The sequence below is a fragment of the Pollicipes pollicipes genome, unplaced genomic scaffold (assembly GCF_011947565.3).
Source record: "Pollicipes pollicipes isolate AB1234 unplaced genomic scaffold, Ppol_2.1 Scaffold_4295;HRSCAF=5057_pilon_pilon_pilon, whole genome shotgun sequence".
Lineage (NCBI taxonomy): Eukaryota > Metazoa > Arthropoda > Thecostraca > Pollicipedomorpha > Pollicipedidae > Pollicipes > Pollicipes pollicipes.
In genome coordinates, this window is record NW_023596461.1 from 35,568,594 (window position 1) to 35,577,710 (window position 9,117).

A 9,117-nucleotide genomic window follows, 5' to 3' on the forward strand; every position below is an offset into this window, starting at 1 on the left:
CCCAGTGTAGGTCACCTCGGCGTTGTAGCCTCCGTAGCCGTCGTGGCCAGCGACGTACTTGACATGCTGAGTACGGCCGTCCGGCAGGTTGACCGAGTAGTAGCCGTTGACATTCTTGGTGTCGCTGTTCTCGTTCTGGGAGAACACGGCACCGGAGTAGTGGTCGTTGACAGCGTAATCAAATTGGTAGGGTGTGTCGTAGTTGGCTGGCCTTGTAGGACGACTGGTGGTAGCTCGGGCCATGGGAGTACGCCGGCTGGGGCGTAGTGTTGGCAGGAGCGGCGGAGGCAACAGCCAGCAGAGCGGTAGCGATGAACACCTGCATGAACACAAATTATGATAGGTTACGGTTCCTTCATTCGTATTTCTCCGTACGATATCGCTCAGCCTTACAATGTCATCAACGAACAAGCAACACAGTGGTATACATTTATGAATGAAAGCTCAAATGAGAGCCGTTAATAAAGCTCGTGCGTTCTTGAACACGCCGTGAATGAGAGCTTCGAGAACTGACCTTCATGTCCGCAGAGTTGGTCTCGTCGACTGATGCTGTGAAAGGAGACTGGCGTGGTTTTATACCAGGCCTCTGTCGTGGCCTTGCAGCGGGGAAGGGTGGGATTTCATGTCAGGATATGTAGCGTTTTCCGTATCCAGGTGTGAATGTAATAGTTCCCGCTTCATGTTTTGCATCAGACTGTGAGTTAATTTTGTTGATACCGCACAATGCGATGTCCGCACCGCACAAAACCTAAATGAATGGGTTTGGATTACATTTTCTGTCGCACTATCTGTAGTAATAGTCATTAGTTTGTACGTCGCTTGAAAAGTCTCCATTCAGAATGTTTAAAAAGGCGAACATATTTCGATGCTACCGGTATACTTCACCATGGATTATTACCCCATCCCTTCCACTGTATCATGAGCATGGTTTTTTGAATCGAATGAAACTAATCAATTAAAGCTGTCATTGTTTTAAGTAGGAACCGGGAGGATCCATTGATGAAAATAAGTTGATGTGCTTGCGCCATATTTATGCTTAGTTTATATGAAGACAGCATCATTACATTTGTTGTCATCGAAGTGAAGGCTTCTTTGGCAAAAACATTTTGCCCTTTTGTCTTTTCGTCATTCACCGGGGCTGCCAAAGATCACATTTTCTTTTTCTGCGCAGACTTCCTAGTTCAGTTTTGTCAGGTCTCGATGAGTGGTCCTCCATTGATTTCTTCAATTTCTTTGCATTGTCGGGATTTTGGCCCTCGATATTTGTCCTCTTGATTTGATTGATGCTTATTTTCGATCATGGACATTAAGGAGTATAATACTGATACTAGTAATATGATGAGTGGATTGGGGCATAAGCGGAACACTTAAATTTGAACACCTCTCGTAACAATAACAAGATATGGTCATCACCGCCAGGGAACCCGCGACACACTGCCCCACACGCCCGATCCGTAAGCCGACACGGGCCAGGCGCCCGCCGCCACTCAAGTCTACACATATAGCCGCCTCGGGCCGGCGGCGGGCGCCCGGCCCGACAACGCCACCCATTAGCTCGTCTGCTGCCCGCACCCGCTGGAAGTTTTTAGGGCGAATCGTTTAGTCTGAAAAATAGATGTGTGGAAAACTTTTGCTTGTATGCTGCTGATTGCGATCCTGTAAACCGTCACCTGTAGAATAGATACTTAGTTGGCACAGAAAGGCAATGATGAAGAAACAGGAAACAAATAAGCAGAATGGTTACTCTAATCATGCATCAAACCTGGCCATGTCACTGGGGCAAAGCACACCTGATATGAGTATATCACATTATGAGCCATGGATCTCAAACTGCGAGCCGCGAGCATAAGTGCGATACATCAACCACAATAAACACACAGTATGGAGTAACAATCAGAAATGCAACAGGGCAGCATCGCTACGACGTGCATTCTAAAAACTTGTATTCTAGCAGTGAGCGTGGGCCACTGGAACCATTTAACTAAGCTGATAACATACTTCTTAGAAATACGCACAAAGTACGAATGCCGCGGCCACCGTTTTACACACAGCTACCAGATTTCGGATGAGGTGTAAGCAAAGCGCATCTCGTACTAGCATATGAGGTTTACCTCTGCGTTCGTATTTTACCTCTAGCTTTCCCCGGCAGTCGCAACGTCAGCGTATGTTGCAGCACTCGCGGCGTCTGCGTTGTCCTATCCGCGGTACTCAGTGGGGGCGGCTGCCCCGAATGCTGCACGACGACGGGTCATCTCAGCTGCCCCGATAATCCTGTGTAGGTCCTCTTCTGTTTTAATTTGATGTGTGTTGCTTCCTTCCGCTGTTTTCATTTTCATTACGCAGCCATCGCTCCAAGCTGCCCAGATTTTGTTGTGTCGTCTGAGCTGGCGAGCGGCATACATCACCCTCTGGCTTCTTTTTAAGTCAGATTTTCAGTGGCAAACGCCCTCGTGATGGAGTCTGGAGTCAGACAGGACTGCCCAGGTGGGTGAGCTGTCTGCAGCTGCTTACGGGGGGCCTCCATGCCTCTTCCTCTTCGTGTAGGACACAAACCTGACGATTAGCGGTCGGGTGCGGCTGCCGCCGTCCGGGTCGGGCTGAGGTGTACCGACCCGAATGAGCGCGGTCAATGTCGCCTGCATGAAGCTGGACGCCCATAGTTCTCGCTAGGTCAATGGCCAGGCGCACCGGCTTTTCGTTTTCGGTTTCAGCCATGCCGTTGAAATTGAGGCAGTTCCGTCTTGAGTACCGCTCACTATCTTCAATTGCCTGTGACTGAGCTCGGATGATTTCTTGTTGCTCACTTACTTGCTTCTTGAGCTCCTTGATTTCTTTATCGCGAGATTCGAGCTTCTCCTTGAATATATGTCGCAGAGTGATTCGCACTTCATTGTCGTCGAGGCAGGAAGAAGAGCTCGCTTCAGTGACTCCTCAGTCAGAGCACTCATTTTCTCCCCCCTGCCCATATCTCCGTTCCTCCCCACGTCACCCTTAAACCAATTGTCACTCGCCTGTCACCCGTGCGACCCCGCTATTACTCACGCGCGGTCACACTTAAGGCTTCGAAACGGACTGGCGCTCGGCCTGACACGGCTGTTTACGGCCCCGGTCGGCGAGGGGAGCGAGGGGTCGCAAGCTCTGACCTGGGCGGCGGTCAGGGACGAACTCTCTTGAGAATGTGTATTGTGCCAATTTTGCTTGCACTTTCAAATCCGACCCATTCCAACCGTTCCGACCATTCGGTTTTGAGTCTAAGCGAAGAGTTTCTGCACCAAGTCAAGAATATCATCGTTTTAAAAATGATAGTACTGTCGTCTGCATACCATAGACACGTAATATCAGAGATAAGGCAGTGGCATATCATTTACATGCGAACTTGTAGGAAATGTGTCCCAGAGGAGCCTCAGGAACAGCACCATACCAACTTGCCCATAAACGGGGTGAGGTTACGTTGTGCATTGTCTGTTATTTCTAACAAGCGCCAAGGTAGCCGGCTAGATACCCTTCGCTCGGGTGGGGGTGTCAATTTGACCCTCGACTGAGATCTCGAGAACTAAGAAAGCTAGAGACACCAGATATACAAGGTGTATTGACCTGTACGTAAACTAACTTAGGGCGAACATTCAAAACTCCTAGGTCATGACTTTCGGGTCAAAAAGGTACAACAAATTAAAGTTCAAGGTTGGTCTCCGAAGTGTTCCCAGACCCTAGGAACCGTTTCTAAGCAAAAGGTCTCATGCCCATTCAATGTTGAGTGACCTTGATTAAAACTTTTGAAGGTCAAGGTGAACCAAAATCATGCAAGATTGCTTTGAGTTTGCATTTGACTAAGAAGACAAGATTACGCTAGGCAGCATGCTCCTCAAACCAAATGTTGACCTGGGATTATTTTATGTCAATGACCTATTCTGACCTCTCGGAAGTCCATGGAAGACGTATAATGCGGTTCCTGCTATCAATAAATTGAAAATGAGCAACGGAATCTGTTCCATACAACAATCCCCAGAGAAACAAACATATTGGTTTTGACCTTGGTTGGACCTTCATACCTGAACTTAGGTCAATGTCATTTGCTCATTCCACTGTTGTGTTGCCTAAGAAATCATCTCAGAAATGTATGACTTTCTTCAACACTCTGTTGTTGGATCAGATTGAACGATTCCCTAGAAATTGCTTTCGCTGAAACCATTGCCTGATTTTGACCTGCCATAGGTCAGCGACCTTACAAGGTACATCTACTAATTTGACTTGGGTATCTTAATAAATGTATGGATGATGCCATCATTCTGAAAAACGTCAGGAAATAAATCAATATTAACAGTGTCAAAAGCTTTTTCTAATCAAAGTTCACTCCTGAAGCATGTTCGACTTCCTGAAAACTATTGGTGATATGCTCTTCTGTAAGCCTAATCAACATATGGCTCTTCAGTTTATTTCTGGAAGCTAAACTAACTGCATGTGGAATAAAGCACCTTCGTTAGGGCAGTGCATGGGTCGGTTATACGAGATAATTCCATTTTTATAGAGAGATTCTTCAATACACTAATACAAGACACAATACTTGATACAAGACACCGAAGAGCAAATCGGCTTTATGTTATAAATAGATTGTCACACAGCAGGAAACACTAGGTTCTTAGCATTTGGTCTTGTAGGCCGGCGTAGCGGCATAAGAGCGAGCAGGATTTTACGCCGGGGCAGGGACATACGAGCGAGCAGGCTTGTAGGCCGGGGCCGGGGCATAAGAGCGAGCGGGCATGCAGGCCAGGGCCTGGGCATAAGAGCGAGCGGGCTTGTAGACCGCTGCCGGGTGGTAGCCAGGCTCGTGCTCCTTGTGGTTGTGCTCCTCCTATCGGGCAGGTTGACCGAGAAGTAGCCGTTGACATTCTTGGTGTCGCTGTTCTCGTTCTGAGAGAATACAGCACAGGAGTAGTAGTCGTTGATGGCATAATGAAACTGGTAAGGCGTGTCGTAGTGGTCCGTCTCACTGTATGACGGCTGGTGGTAGCTCGAGCCATGGGATTACGCCGGCTTCGGGGCATAGCTCTTCGCATGAGCGGCGGCGGCCACAGCCAGGAGAGCGGCGGCTACGGACACCTGAAGGAATAAAATTATTTTATATTACAGTTCATGCGTTCTTCCAGGAATATTTCGCCTAAAAATATTTCTCAGCTATACAACGGTACCATGGCATTGTGGTTCGAATGAGAGGTGCCACTCAAAGCTACGCGTTCTGCTTTCTGCAGCGAATATGAGCTGCTACTGACCTTCATTTTTTTCAGAGTTAGTCTTGTTGACTAATTCTGTCAACGGCAAGTGGCACGGTTTTATAGGAGACCACTGTGGTGACCGTGCTAGGGATGGAGAACCAGGTCTCATGACAGAATGTTTGGCGTTGTCCGTATCTAGATGTAAGTGCAGTAGTTTCCATTCGTGGGTTAGATCACATTGTTATATTTTATGTTGACACTGCAGAGCAGAAATGAAACAAATGCCGATGCGTTAAGTTTTGTACTGCACTAGTTGTAGTTGTTGGCATTAGCTTGTACAGTGCTTCATATTTCTTTAAATGAGAATGCCTGGAAAGATGCCAATGTGTCGCATGTACCCGTATAACTCATCACAAGTTACTTCATATTTCTCCTTGTTTTCATAGATAAGACAGTAGTAGCAGTTTCATTCCTAAAAAACAACAGGAGTTTTTAGATATAGTTGGGTTGATATTTTTGCAATATGCCTTTACCGAAACTATAGCAAAAGTGAATTCACTTCTGTTATTGTTTTGATGAAGGCATGTTGCCGAAATATCAACCAAACTATATATCCATTCTCCTGGTTGTTTTCTTTTGAATAAGGCTAATACTACTGTCTATGTGAACAATGTTCCCCGCTAATGCACTGAAGTGCTTACGTAATTCTCCTTGATTTAGGGGATTTAACTTTTGTACAAATGCCTCTGGCCAAATTCGCCACGTAGCATTCTTAAATGGGAAACAGGAATGTGAAAAATTAGTCGATGTACCCATTTTACGCCCTCCTCATCTGCTTCTTATCAACCTTACATCATTGGAGGTGCTGGCAAGGTATCAGGATCTCATTCGAAGTGACTGCTCAGTTGGATGTGTATTGATGTCCACATTGTTGAGTCTGTGGGTTGTTTAAATTATCTGCATCACCCTTCACGTAGTGGTGACCTTGAAGTAAGTCACCTATGGTAAGTGATGGTTATTTTTCACGAGATAATGACGCATTTGGATAACACGGACGTATCCACGGCATTCAATAATGACATGTTTTATGTGAATTGCAGCTGAGACATTAAGGTACGCCCTCGCCTGGGACAGGATTTCTGAATATTTGACTATTCTATGGGCCGTGCAATGAATTGTACAAAGGGCTGGATTTTAAGAGGACTTTTCGGATGGAACAATATTTCAAACTATCGTCCCCGTCCGGTGTGGGTGTCATGCACACCATGCTTCGGCCCGTTAACTCTTCAGCCGTCGTCAGGTGTCCTGGGTTTTGAGGCGGACTGGATGATGCTTGCCTCTGAGCTATGGTGAGCCATAATAGAATTCGTACACGACATTGTATATTTTAATAATAAAATAATACTACACATTACGCCTGCGAATCGCATATATATTTTCAATATTTTTATCAAGGTGATCTGTTTGCCCATTCTCGTTGTGGCGTCGCCGTGGAGGTCGCCATGGAGGTAATACATTTTCAATAGATCCACGTTGGCCCTCGTTGGCGAGCCATATATGAAAATATATCCTGGAATGCGAACCTACTATTACGCGTTTCGCCACATCAAAAACGTGGTCAGCATAACTTTAACCATCTACCTAAGTTGGGCTTCCACGGCGACTATTGGAGACTCAGCAGGGCAACGTAAGTTCTATTTGCGAGCATTTTACGCGTTGCAGGCGGCGTGCTCGTGGTAAGACGATATCTGTGAATATCCACTTCACTAACTATGTTTTGTCGAAAGATTTCACCTATGACATAAAACGCAGCTGCGCTTAGTTACATTCTGATGGATGTTTGTGTTTGTTTGAATATGAATGTTTGACCTGTCTGATGTCATGATAACGAAAATCATACATGGCTACTCTTGTTTTAGCAGTTACATAAGCGTCAGGAATTACGCTAGGTAGCAGGTTCCGAGAAAACACAATGTTGACCTTAGTCATTTTATGTCAGTGACCTGTATTGATTTGCAAGAAATCCATGTAACTTGTATAATGAGGTTCCTGTGATCAATAACCCCAAAATGAGCATCAGACACTACCATATATACCAAGGTCTAGAGTAAGATACAGGGTAGCTTTTGCTTTGGGCTGACCTTTATACCTGACCCTAGGCCACTTGCATTGGAACTATGTTAGAGACGTAGACTTCGTCTAACACTCCGTTTTTGTATCAGGTTAAACCGATTGCCTAGAAACCATCTCGCTGCAATCCATGTCCTGACTTTGACCTGTCGTAGGTCAGCGACCTTACAACGAACATCTGCATCTTTGATACCAAACGATCAGCTATTCCGTTGTCTACAGTGATGTCAAAATTGACGCGGCTACGCCGCACCTTCGGCAACCGCTCCCGAAGCCTTCAGGGGAGGGTGAACAAGTTGACCCACACTCGAGTGCGTGTCGAAGCAGGTGTGTAGGAGAGTTTTTCTACTATATCAGAAAAGTCAAATATTCATGATTAAAACGGAACTTCAGGCTAGAAGTGTTTCATGAAAGCAAGTTTTCAGCGAGCAGTTTTCTTGGAACATGTGCGACACGTGATGTGTGGCGTCATGTTTGTGCCCATTCTTGTTAAATGATTCCACTACAAATCGCCCGGACCATAACGCGGCATAGCCTTCAACTTGGATGAAAACATACGTTAAGGGTACCTTTATGGCCAAAACACAATTATCTAAGTTCTAAAAACCGCACGGCATACCGACAAGGCACTTGGACTAAATGGAAATACGCAATGATATTACGAGACGCATCATGTCATTTAAGCCAACATGAACACTTGCACAACACGAGGGATGGAAGAAGTGCACCCGAACACCAAATATCTATGTTTTCTGCAGATGGATCAATATCATGTGCAAAATCAACTAGTACACATAGCGCTCTAGTTTGACCTTTCACTTCGTTTGCTGAAACAGATGGCAGCTTCTTTGTTCTTTAAACAATATGCAATTAAAAACCAATCTGTTGCCGCTCAGCCTAAACAAAATGTCTAGCATTTCTTCCAGATCGGTCGGAAATCAATCTGAAGAATGGCGGATCACGCACCTATGGAAGCAGTGTGGCTCACACCTACGGCTTAACTGCGGCCATGATCTTGGAATGATTTATGTCCATCTTAAAGCCACTCATGTAGACACTATTTGTTTTACTCGTGAATACTCTTTGCATGGTGAGTGTGTGTTAATGGACCTTACGTACCTCTCGTACCTCACGAGTCGTGTATAGATGGCAACTTGGTGCGCTCCCGAGTCGTTACACCACGCCGATAACCTTTATGTAAAGTTAATCTAAAGTGCCATCAATTTGTTTGCCAATATCACATCTCGAGCCGTAGCAAAGTCGCCTCGTGTGCTGGCCAGCATGCGCGGAACTGCACACATGGGGTTCAATACAGCACGCATAATTTGACCCCGGCTGTGTGTAAACCATGCCGGGATTAAACATGGGTCAGTTCGTGCAGAGCCTCATTCCCGTCAGGTCGGGGAGATGAAGAACTGCAGCTTGGCTGTTTTCAGCGAGTGGTCCCAGGGTTATTGGCTTGATTCATACGGCACTCGACATGAGTCCTGGTGCTTACGTTCATGTTCGCAGAGCTGGTCTTGTCAACCGATGCTGTAATTGGCGAATGGTCTGGCTTATGCAAGCCTGCGGTCTTGATCTTGGCTGGAACGGCGGCTACATGTGGCTAAGTCTGGTTAAATCATGTGTTGAAAGCAAGCAGGGCTAGCAATGAGTTGCTCCATCGGAGAACTTTCTTGACTTTTTAAGGGCACGCTTCTTTCCGCTCCCCCACACAAATAGTCTTTTGGATGGTTTGGTGGCAGACGGGTCTTCCAACTCACCCATACAACATAAA